Source organism: Pagrus major, chromosome 8 (genome assembly GCF_040436345.1).
Source record: "Pagrus major chromosome 8, Pma_NU_1.0".
NCBI lineage: Eukaryota > Metazoa > Chordata > Actinopteri > Spariformes > Sparidae > Pagrus > Pagrus major.
In genome coordinates this window covers 21,184,552-21,197,613 of record NC_133222.1, presented here as the reverse complement: position 1 = coordinate 21,197,613, position 13,062 = coordinate 21,184,552, and positions in this window count along the sequence as shown.

Sequence of the window (13,062 nt, the reverse complement as noted above, 5' to 3'; positions counted from 1 at the left end):
TGTAATAAAAGTATGCAGTTATTAATAAGAAGTAATAAAAGAAGACATTCACAATGGATTTCTAGAGTAACGCTTGTAATTTATCATTATTTGGACCATCCATGAATAGTTTTTCAGTGCATAGCCTAAATGTAGGCAATCTGTATTGTTTTGGGGTGTTTTAATGACCTGAGGAGACTCAATATCTTAATTTTTACTGTTTTTAGGTTTTAAAAAAGGAATATATACAAAGGGATTTAGTGGAGAGGTTTTCTAAACAGCCTATAGATCATCACTGACAGGTAATAAATTTACAGTAACCCAATTGTCAAACCAAAGGTTGCATTGTATGCTTATGCAAATCATGGATATGTTGAAACTTTACATTTCTTTAGGCAAAATTTTCAATTTTATGTTGTGACAATGCAGTGCAACCCAGTCACCAGAATAAATGTTGGCTAAGTATGTTGCAAAACCATGGTTTGGCTTTAAATACGCGTTTTGGTCACCACAATGGTCCCACTTCCCGTGAAAAATAGTCGGTTTTGGTTTCTACAAAAACCTCTTGAAATGTCTACATGTCTTCTTAAAAACAACTACCACTACTTGCCACTACTTAAAGGGCTGAAAATATCTCCATGTGTCCTTAAAAATATCCACTGGTGTGACTTCATCTTGGACGCATTTGTGGTTTGCAGAAACATTAACTGTTAACATATCTTGGCGACTGAGCTGTGCGGTGCTTTGGTCTGGTTACATTCTGGCACAATTACCACTTGGAGAACATGAAGTTTGGGCTTAAAATGCCTGCTTTGGTTGCCACAAACACAGCTGGTTTTTGTCCTGAGTTCTCCTTAAAAACAAACAGTGGTGTGACACTTACAAATGTTGAAACACAGTCTTGAACTGTGGTCACTAGCATTTCAGCCTTCTCGCTTAACTCCAGCGTCAGATATCAAAGCCAGGTCATAAACATGTAATGTGAATGTGATATGACATGTACCGTAGAAATGTAAATATGGTACGTAGGTGATAACATGTACAATTGAACGTATCAGTGGTTTGCAGACGCGTTAACAGCCGTCAGTATACACTGGTGACTGGGCTTTATGTGTGGGTGTCCCCAACGAAGAAATCCCTGTGGCAAGTGAAACTGTATGTCATTGGCATTACTGGGTAATTCACTGTCAGCTGTCTAAATTAACCTCATAAAACACGGATAATAGCTGGCATCTGGCTAAAGAGCCACTTGTCTGAATATCCAAGTCTCTTAGAGTTCACTCGTCTCTCTCAAAGCCTTCAGGGCCCTCAGACCACGCAGAGCAGAGGATGAATATGCAGAATGCTGCCAAGTTCCTTTATTCCACTTTCATGCCTCTTTTTGTCAGTGTTACCAAAAATACAGCTGCCACTGTTCTATTTTTAGATGTTTTTATCCCGTTAAAAACAGACCAACATGTTTCACAAATATATAAAAGCAACCTTGAGTGGTATGACGCTACTCCTCAGAGATTACAAACAGCGGTTGAAGCGCAAAATGCAGGAATATGATTAAAACCACTGCAAGTAGCCAGGGTCAGAAGTCGTTTCACTTGGCAACTGAATATTCATCAATTTCACCCTTAAACCATGCAATGATTAATTGAACCTCCAGTGTGATTAAAATATGAATGAGTTCCTTTCAAAGCCTTAACTCTCAGGGACGGCACAAACTGAGCAGCTCATGTATAATGCATGAATCGCTTATTGGTTTATCTTAGTGAGACCACTCTCTGCTGCCAGGTGTTCTTTCTTCACCGTCTACCTCGGTGAACGCAGAGGTTTAAGATCGCCAAGAGTTTATTTCAGAAGTGGATCCAAGCTTTTAAAGGGTCAGCGTCGCCTCTGTTTGTTCACGCTCTCTCTGATGAGGTCTCTGTAGAAGAATAATACACAAGAATCAGTGATGCTAACGAGGGAAAGTGTTCAGAGTGCCGTTTCTGCAAGAGCACAGGCACTCCTTCATTGCCCTGGGCGTTGTGTCTCGGCCCAGTTGTGCAGCCAACCAACCTGTGGTTCTGACCCACTTTCTGGCCCCATCCGTCACACTGAGAGTCCCGGAGACTCTGATTCATTTCCCATGAATCCCATTTATTCCTCCCAGGCCGTTATGTCATCATTACAGACTTACCTGCTCCATCGTGCTGGAAGCAGGCAGGCCACATTTGAATATTTCATTATAGCATGATAATACTTCCGAATATGCCACAGGATATGATTTATACAGGTCAGGGAAGACGTTCACACACTTCTGTGCTGAGCATAATGGCCGCAGGTTGAGATCAGTGATCTGACATGCAAATTTATCTTTAAAATGATGAATTATCAATGGTTAGAAAAGGGTAAATTCGCAAAGAGCAGCACATCTTTTGTTCTTTTTGCAGACGGCTGGACAAGCAGGAGGACGACGCATATGTTGTTTTGTTTTTTTTTTCATTATAATGTTCAAACTTGTAGAGTTTGGTTACAAAAATGTAAAATGGGCCCTTTGTTCATTCCCCCCCACCTCTCCAAATTGATTGGTGGATCAGGGGGCTAATTTGGCCCTTAAGGAGCAACACTTAGACACAGACTCCCCGAGAGCCCGAGAATAAGTCATCCATAAACCACACATCACCCAGCGGTTAGCCAGCCTGTCCCCCTGCTCCATCAGCTGGAGCCTGCTGTGGAGAGAAATGGTAGTAAGTAATTAAAGGCACTTTATTTCCTAAGAAGCCACACAGAAAAAGAGGGAAAGATGATAAATAAAAAATGATGAAAAGTAAAATCGAATTAAATACTTTGTTTGTTGTTTCAAATGTGTGCTTGTTGAATATGCAGCTTACTGTACAACACATGGCTTCCCTTCTATTTGATTTCACTTGAATCAGAGCAAATTTTGAAATCTATAGGAATGCTAGATTCAATTATGCTGTAGACATCCGTGTTTCTCTTTTAACTGCTAGAGTTACTATAATGTACTGTAACAGCATAGCCACCTGCTTTTTTGGAACCCTACATTCATCTGACTGCCTGGTGAAAATAGGATGTGTAATGTGAAGAGAAAGTGTTCTCCTTTGGTTGTCTTGAGCAAGGAACTGATCCCAAGCTACTCCAGAGGTCGCCATTTAAAGAGCGTGGTAGTACTGGTCTGCTCCCAGATGAAACGCAGAACTGGGATGTCATATTCTTTTCTTCTGAAGTCAAATTAGCGTTCAATTCTTTTGCTGTTGTGCGAACTCTTTCAAGACTGACAAAATAGATTACAAAAGCAGGCAACTTCCACAAAGTCCGACCATTCCTATGACCTATTGCAAAATTTGCTCTGATGAAGTCATGAATACCACAACAGGTTGCCTGGCTCTCATCACTGAACAAAACTCTGATTCAAATAGGTCTGGTGCTGTGATGCCATTGATGGCTGTTTCTGATGGCTGTGGAGCAAGAGTCGACCAATCAGAGCTTTGTACGTGGGAAGAAAGTCATCTTCATCTTCCTCCTTGCTAACCACGTAGCCACAGTGCGTCCATGAAAACAGGAACATAAAAATGGCCAAGGGTGAATGAGATTGATGCAGCTGCACAGGTGGCCATTGGTTAACAGGCAAATAATAATATATATATGAATAACTATGAGACACTGAAACCCTGATTGACTGAAAATTACATGACCGACATGAGCAAACAAGACCATCATTGGGAAGATTAGCTATTTTATTTTCAAACCCACAATATGTTAATTTCTCCTGCCAGGGGTCTCTTAATCAAACCAAAAGAAGCTTAATCATAATTTAAGCTCACCAAACCCTAGGATCCACATCAAAAGTACTCACTCATAGATACCAGCCACCTAAATATGCCTGTTAAAGAATGTGAGAAAAAAAAAAAATCCTGGATCTGTCCCTTTATCTGGATCTGCACCGAAAGTTAATGAGGTCTTTTCTGGGCTGAGACCCATCCTGCATGGAAATCTGTTCAGCAGTTTGTGTAATCCATCCGACAACCCCTCGGTGGCATGGCCAGAATTGTGACTTTTCAACATTAATGCCAAACATTTCCATTCGTAATGTCTGAGTCGATATTCTCTCCTGCTCATTAACTTGACTGACTTAGAATCAGAATATGTTGACTGTTAAGCAACTGGTCAAAGATGGAGCTGATGCCCTGAGGGAAACTCACACTCAGTGGGCAGAAGGTTCATTGGTTTTGCTCAAGGACACTTCAGCCTGACAAATGGCTGCTGATGGATGGATTATTGGTTTTTGTGGGAACAGAACCCTGAAACATTTTGGTTACTGAGGCTTGGTCTAGCTGAGACGCCTTGCTTGAAAATTAAACTGCATCTCTCCAATCAAAGTATCAGATGATTAAAAGGAACGATTCCCTATTGATTTCCTGTTGGAAGCACTCGGAGACATGTTTTGTTTATTGCTATTCTGCAAATCAGCGGAGCACAGCGGGAAGAGAGAGCAATTACAAATGCAAATTCCCAATAAGTGCCTGGAAGGTATGTTGAAAGGTCCTCCGAAGGATATAATTACAGACCGGCTTGATTACATTTAAAGGGAGATGAAGATGAAATATTCCTGAATTATTCAAGCAAACAAAAAACACCCTGCGAGCATGCGAGAAGCAAGAATTAGTATTAATCTGACTAGATTCTTGGTCTGTCTTCACCCAAGAGATTGACATCTCACGGGAGCAAATACAAAAGCTGTTTTGTTTGCTTGCCTAAAGCATTGCCAATGATTTCTCTCAAAACATTTGCTATTCCTCATCAAAATCCTATTTCCACTACATAAAAATTATAACTTTTTTTCCCCCAGTTAATGAGGCTGAGAATGGAAGATTGTGCAAGCCAGCGAGGCACATTATACATTTTTTATTACCAGCCTCTCTGACATTAGCTGAGATTAATGTGGAGTGGAGTCATTTATTAGACTGCATTTTAACTGGTCAGATGTCACCATCAACCTCTCCACCAATCTCTTTATCTACTGAATGAAGTGAGATGGGTAAGACTGGGGCAGGAGTGATGCATTTGTCATCTTTCCTGTTACCCGACAAACATTAGCTGGCTCCATGTTCTTAATAGAGTCTAGAACGGACAAATATCAATAATGAATTATGTGGAATCTTAGTAGACAAATTTCACTTTCTTACAATGAGTGATAGCATCCTACTCAAACAATAGGAGATCAGAGACTCTTGTGCTCACATCTTTACAAAGACCTGTCTCCAACACAACATCCTGAAATAAATAACTTATAAATAACTGCATGTGTGTTCTATATTTGTGTATGAAGGAGTTGCAAACTTTAATTTCATTTTGTAACCTTGTTTTGTTTAATGACAAATAAAATCACCTTGAACTGGTTCAGTTTGATAAAGATGATGTCACATCATGTGGTCTGATTGAGTTGATAGATTGACGATTGTCAGTGAACAATCGACCCACCGCCTGCCTTCATATTCCCATTCAAATGCTGCTCAATCCTGATTGGTGCAGGGAAGTAGGCCTATGTGACATCACCCTTATCCTGACTGAGGTTTGACATTTAACATCTGAAATGACAAACACTGTTGGCAGAAGATTGTATGTTCATACTACTACTACTACTACAAGCTTATTTAGCCAAATGCATTTGACCAGGTTTTTTACATGCAGGTATACATCTGTTGCAAATGTGTTCATTTGAAGATAATAATAATAATAATAATAATAATAATAATAATAATAATAATAATACCTTAATTATTTGATTAATACCATGCTTGGTAGTACATGGTGCATACTCCTAAATAAATGTGTTTTTAATCAAATTAATTAACTTCATGCATAGAAGTAGTGGTTGCATGTGTTGCCATACTCCACATAAATCCAGCTCTGTCCCCCAGGCTTTTGTTGTGACCCCTGTGGTGGAACCTGACACCCAGTTAATCACTGTAGTAGTCATATGTAAAAATTGGAAGTATGTAAAATGTAAATTCAACAGTCAGGAAACAGCTGTTGTTTTGATTTTACTCTGCAGGACTTGAGGAAAGACCTTGAAAAAATGTCAAATGTCAATTTGAAGCGCTCAAAAACATCTAAATCAGGAGTTTGGTCAACAATGAGTTATGAAATGCCTGCTGAGTAAAAGTTAAAGGAAAGGGGCCATAACATTTAAACACCACACATTTATCACACAGAAAGCAGGGCTCTGATCACCCCTTTGTACCATGAGGAAAGACTACACGGTCCTCCTTTAATACCCATTTTCCTTTGACACTGTCACCAATGTTGACAGAAGAATCAAAGCCCTGGTTTAAAGGACTTTGACTGCCCAGGGGAAATTCAATTACAGAGAAAAAACCAGCCACCTTCCAGTTATATTGCAGCGCAGGAGATAGCAGCCCTTTAATTTCTGCTCTTCACTTGTGCTCGACAAAAGGAGGCGTTCAATGTGGACGAGGAAGTGGGGAAGATTAATCTCTGTGACTCTGTGACCCATTTGGAGCAGCGCGTCTGTCTGCACGTGACTGGAGAAATCAGTGTGACCTTTGGTGTAGCGCTACGAATGCAGATAATGATTCTCAACAGGGAGTCTGGAGTGTAAATTAGGGCTGCTTTTCACTTTGTTATGAAGCATAATCAAGACTCTTCTGACGCCTCTGGATGGAAATTAGCTGCAAAGAGGCAGTGAACTGTGAAGGGCTGGGGCATTACGAGGACAGGTGCTTGCTCATACAGATAAACTAACACTGATACACTCCCCATGTGCACACAGGCACAAACTTATTCACGCTGAGACACACACATATGCACTTGACCTAACTTATTTAGCAGATGTGTTCATGCAAAGTATCTTTCTGTCCTCAGTACAAACATTTTGAGTATGGAGGGCCCCCAGTGGAGATCAAACCAATAATAACCCAGGTGGTGCTCATCTTTCCCAGCACTTTGAACTACACAGGCTTACTGTCACCTCTAACCAGCTTTAATCAGTTATCAGCACAACACAGCATGTCAAAGACATCTTTACAGAGCACACAGAATGAATCATGATCAGTTTCCATGAGGGACAAAAACCAGCAGGGACCTCCCGACAGGATGCTAGAATAACTCCTGCCAATTCAATATGCTGAATATGTATTATGTTGTTGTTTTTTACTGATGTGTAAAGTCTACAGAGACTCTCTGGGTGATGTGAACTTTAAATAAACTGAAGTTGAAGTTGAGGTTGATGTTGAATGCATTGTAACCCCCAGATTCCACTGGGCCCGTCTCCATTGTTGTTATGGCTGCAACATGGTCGGTTCTCGACAATGCTCCACCAGCTGCGACTATGATGCAGGGTCCAAGAAGCAGCTCTTCGCTCTGCTCCGGAGAATATGCATCAGGTCTATCAGTCAGCAGTCAACAGGAACAGTGGAACAGGATCTACAGAAAACAAACACACAAGAATAAATCTTTTAACTACATGGCCTACTCACACATGGTAGAAGCACAAAAAATCATGGAAAAACAACAAAATAAATACATTCTGAGTCAACAACATCAGACAGGCATGACGCTCCACTTCTGGAAGGCTCCCGCCGGGATATGAAGCTGTGCGGAGGACGGAACAAAACAGCGTCGCACACGTGAGATTACAGAGACGTGCACAATGAATCAAGGGGTAATTCTTTAAGGCTGAAGTCTGTTCAGTGCCTCTGTTCTGTAAGTGAAATGATGCTTGATGGACAATAAAGATGGCAAAGCAGACTTATTAAGAGAGCCGGATACAGCGTGGCAGAGTCATGCTGACGGTTTGTCCCAGTGGCCAATCGTAGTATTGCAGCAGAAAAATCCACTGCAGCCCAAAATGTTCCCTAGACTTTAAATATGGAGACATGTTTGTAAAAACAATAATATTCCAATGTATATAAGGACGTAATATTTTCAAAACTTTTTAAATGCTTAGTTATTTTTCCTGTCACAGACAAGAAACACATGTGTAAAAGGTTGAGTTGACCGCTCGCAGCTTAATAGAGCAATGATTGCATGAGTGTGCCGTGCATGAGCATGTGCATGTGCATGTGCATGTGCATGTGCATGTGCATGAAGATGGTGCAATTCCAGTTCTGCTCTTGGTTTTGTGCTATTTGGCACACAGGAACAGGAATTCACTAAATTATTTTCTCTCATCTCTTTTCTACATTATATGGACTCATGCAATAATAATCTGCTAAATTATTTTCTTGTCGGCGGTTCAGTTATTATTTTTTGTTTTATTACTTCAAAGAGCAAAACTAGCTTTCTTTATACCATTATCTCCCCCCCCCCCCCCCCCCCCCCCCCCCCCCCCCCTCAGGTACATGGCAGTGGACTGTTTTTTCCGTTTCCCGCTTGTAACTTCTACATGCACCTTACACATGGGTGATGGACCCATGACATTTACACAGGCTTCTATCTGGCTCCACATTACATTCAAAGCAAATTCAGGGGCCCCTCTCTAGCTTCTCCCCCAGGCTGTGACTCAGGTCACTTTAACTTCCCTCAGAGAGCATTACACGGGTCAGGTCCACCATTATATGGCAATTTAAATATCCTTTGCGAGGATGACGTCCTCCTCTGGGGTTTTTATTATGCTGCTGTTGGAAGAGAATGATAACTTTTCGTAAATACAAACAATTAAGACCTTGTTTTGCACTGTCAGCAGAGGTCTGATTTGAATTAGTTTCATGAAATCAAGGCCCTGAAACAGGCTGTGCTTTTAAATCACTGTCTAAACTGCGACTCCCAGGTGTGGATGTGTGGAAGAGTATGAATATGAATCAGGGTGTTGCTGGAAAAGAGCAATGTGTTCTCAACAGACTTTTAAATAGGATAAATAAAGCTTACGAGTAAGACAGACAGACAAGTTGATAAACCAACACAGATTTGAAGAACACAGTCACTCACACACATCACTTTCCTCTTATCAGCTTCCCATCAACAGCCTAACCCCCCTCCTTGATCTGACACAGCCTTGCCAAGGATCAAATGTGCTTACAAGCTGCCCTGCTTTCAGCATCCATCATGTCTGCGTATGTCTTAGCATCTGACACCAGCCCACCAACCCCCCAAGCTTCTTTTTTCTTTTTTACATTGCATGCATCTTCAACGTCCCAATTGCCAAACGACTTCCCCAAAACTCCCCCAATGTTCCACTCCTCCCATTTGAACCTGTTATGCTGCTCTTTCGGCCAACTGCTAACTGAGCTTGAAACAATTTCTGCTCCAGGGTTACAGCTGCCCATCTGCACCATGTTGTCATTCGCTGGCAAGAGGGCTGATTGGGAAGAACGAAGTGCATTCTGTGGATGTTCACTCACACTCAGCATTCTGGTCTGAAGTAATAAAGGACATGGTTTATCTGCCTGCCCTGCAGGTCCAACAAGGACCCAGGGATGTTGTGTCACCTAAAGTAGTGTATAAGGCTGTTCCTTCTTTAAAAAACAGAGTCCTTTTGTTTTTTACCTTTTCTTCTTAATCTCTTTTAGAGATAGTACTAAAGCTGAGAGAGACACAGAACAAGGGAGAGAATGTTAATAGAGTTTGGTTTGAGCAGAATTCACGTCTAGCCAGCATGTGGGTCAGGAGCTGGAGAGTTTAACATTACAAAAGAAAAGGCTACATGCTGCCAAGCAAAGAGGTTAATAATGTGTTCCACTCATCGTCAGAGGTTTGAATTTTCTGGTTAAAATCTCCAACTTCTGACCCACAATCATTCCAGGTGCACAACACCAAAAGTCCACAAAAAACTCGGCCGACCGTGACAAAATGATCTAACCCTCAGCAGTGAAGCCACCAGTGCACTTTTATACCTGGTAACTACGTGTTATGTGTCTACGCTGTTTCAAATGTACTTTTTCTAGTAGGAGAAAAATAGAAACACCTGTACAATGTAATGCAACAGAGTAGTGTAGAGTCACTTAAAGGTGTTATTGATAACATTCAGTCACTAAATGTGGCCTCTCCATCTCCACCCTATTGCATTCCCATCACAAGAACACTGTTGTTTGAATCATCTGTTGCTAACGCTAGCTAGCTAATGTTAATGTTGCTAACGCTAGCTAGCTAATGTTAATGTTTCTAACGCTAGCTAATGTTAAAGCAGTACATTATGCTGGGCACATACTGTAGAAATCAGCCATTTAATTTTTTTCCCACAAACTGGCAACTACCAAGACTGTTGATGCTGACGAAACACAGACGCCACGTGATGCCAATGGCGTTATACTACTGGCTCACAAACCTTGTTAGAAGCTGGAATCGAGATAAACAAAACAATCATTTTGGACCCGACAATGTTTTTAAATTATCAATTCACAATCATAATGACATGATTTTTCTACATAAAAATGTTATGTCAAAATTTGCTGCTACATAAACAGCTTGTTGCCTGTTGCCGTTAGTGTTTCACCTCAATACTAGTAGGTTTTGACTTATACTTCCGCTATATTTCCAATATTCTCTTTATCTCATTGAAACTTAGGGAGGAGCAAAAATTCTACATTTCTACAATGTTATTTTAGTCAGCTAATTTATGTTTGAATGATTATAAGGTGAATGTAAAATGTCAGACTACTCAAAAATATTCAAGTCAGATGCTCTGGAGGAGAGATATACCGCATTCTCAGTGGTTAAAACAACTATTTTATAGGTGGAGCAAAAGTTTTAGGTTTTTTTTTTTTGCTTTGTAACTTTAAAGTAAAGCCTACTGAAAGGAGCACAAAGGAGGAGTATCATACTGCCCAGGGGCCGTGCCATTACCTTGAGAAAATATCTTAAATTTTTAATTTAATTCAGCATTCAGGTTCTAACTAGTATAGAAGCCTGCGGCTACCTCGTAATTGTGTTAGCCTCCCTTTCTTCAGGAATGCAGAAATACATAAATGCATTGCCTTGTACATCAGAGTTCATTATTTGCCATTCAAGGGTGGCACTCGTGTTTACTGTTTGACCAGTGGGAATATTCGTCCTGAGCAGAAATGCCTCACAAAATATTGCTAATCTAAAACTCTGTGTGGTCCTTCAACAATCCTTCACATACTGTGGATGGTAGAGCCTTCCTCCCCTAGACTCCATAACAGTGCTCCTTCCTTACACTTTGAAGCATTGTATTTTATTTATCAAATAATTACAGAGTACATTCTACAGCGCTGAAAGCATAATACTTTATCAACAAAATGTTTGACAAGCATTTATTTACCAAATCAATCTGCTGGCATTGTAGAAAAATGAGTGCAAATGGAAAACTTTAATTAAACACAAAAACAGAGTTGTTTGGTATATTGAACCAAATGTGCTAATAGAAGCAGTGATGTGGTAGTTCTCTGTATAAACACTGACTTAGTATTTACCTACATCCACCTTATTTATAGCCTATTTAAGAGATCCTCTGTACATAATATGGAATTTATTAAATTGAAGCACACAAGTCAGTTCATTCTCCATTGAAGAAATGTCCATAATCCATTAATTACAGGTGGCCACAAAGTGTTTTTCTTATGCGACACATTCATTAGTATGTGCAGCGCACTCTCCAGTTTTCACACAAAAGACTCACCCTCGAGAAAAATAGGAGGACAAATTGACAAAGTCATCTTGGCCCAAAACACTGCAGACACACATTCACACACAAAAACACACACATGCATGTATAGCACATATGAAAACTTACTGTGAAACACAAGATATACCTGCGGTCAAACACACATACACAAGCATGTTCACACTTGTGCACTCATGTTTGATACATAAACTTAGGTGCAGGCAAACACACAACCAGAGTCATACACACACACACACACACACACACACACACACATACACACAGGCCAGTGGACGGAGCTGTGAAGGGTGAAGAGATTTGGAAGAAGGGGTTATGGGTCAATGGGTTGGCAGAGATTGCTTCTTAGCTCGAGGTGAGCTGAGATTTTTGACTGTGGCTGTCAACACTGCGGCCATCGCAATTATCTGAGTCACACTGCAGTGCTCTCGTCGGCTGGTGGCATCCTTTTATTTCGAGGTTTAAGTCACCCTTGCTGTGACTGTATGGCAACTAATCAACGTTTTTATTATACTCATAACTTGGAGCCCTGCTATTTGGATATCTTATCTTCAAAATAAAGGCACAAATATTTAGAACTGTTATGAAGTAGCTATAGTTACCAAGGTCATATCATCTGTGTTTTTTTGAGAATTGGGCATACAGTATTTAACGACCTGAAGATTTCACATTCTACAACGAGGTTTTAAAGGCTAAGTCTCATAACTAAATATTTTTAATAGTGACTGTTTGATTCTCCACCAGAATTAAACCCTCGCAGTGTGGATCAGAATTTAGAGCAGCATATTGGGAGACATAATTTACAGAAAGTGAAATTAATAAAATAGGTTGAATACGACCTTTTAGTGCTGTCTGGGGGAGGTAGAAGTATTTCCAAAATCCTAGCTGTAGGGCTCTAATTACAAACTATTTCACCACTGAGGCACATGTAAGCTCTTGATTGGTTGACAAAGACAGTTTACACTTAATGATCCCTTTTTAAGGTTACCTGAACCTAAACCATGAAAGAGTATGATATTTTGAATATAAGCATTGTAGTGGGTATTTATTCTCTCACATCCAGCTGTAAATATTTTACCTACTATTCTACTGTTCTTTAAAACCTGTATTGTATTTGTAACTTTATTGTAATTTCCTTCTCCTTTTTGTTTCTTTTCTGCCTTTCTACTTTTAGTTTTTAAAAAGCCTCCTGTGGAAAGGTGTTTTAGAGTAGCATCTTGCTATAAACACTACGTGGAGTGCATCTGGTGCTTGTGCATTATTGTACGTAAAAATAAATAAATAGTCTAATACTTTAGTTCTGAAGGCAGGAAAACAAACCTGAATTCTTATGTATTTTTGGGGACACTTAAGTGCATCTCTCCCTTTGGAAAGATGAAAGATGAACATTATGTGATGGTGATATTCTAGAGGCGCCTTGTAATTGGACAGATAATTAAGCTGCTGTGATTACAGTACACACATTAAGCCTCATTGAAGCAAAAAGT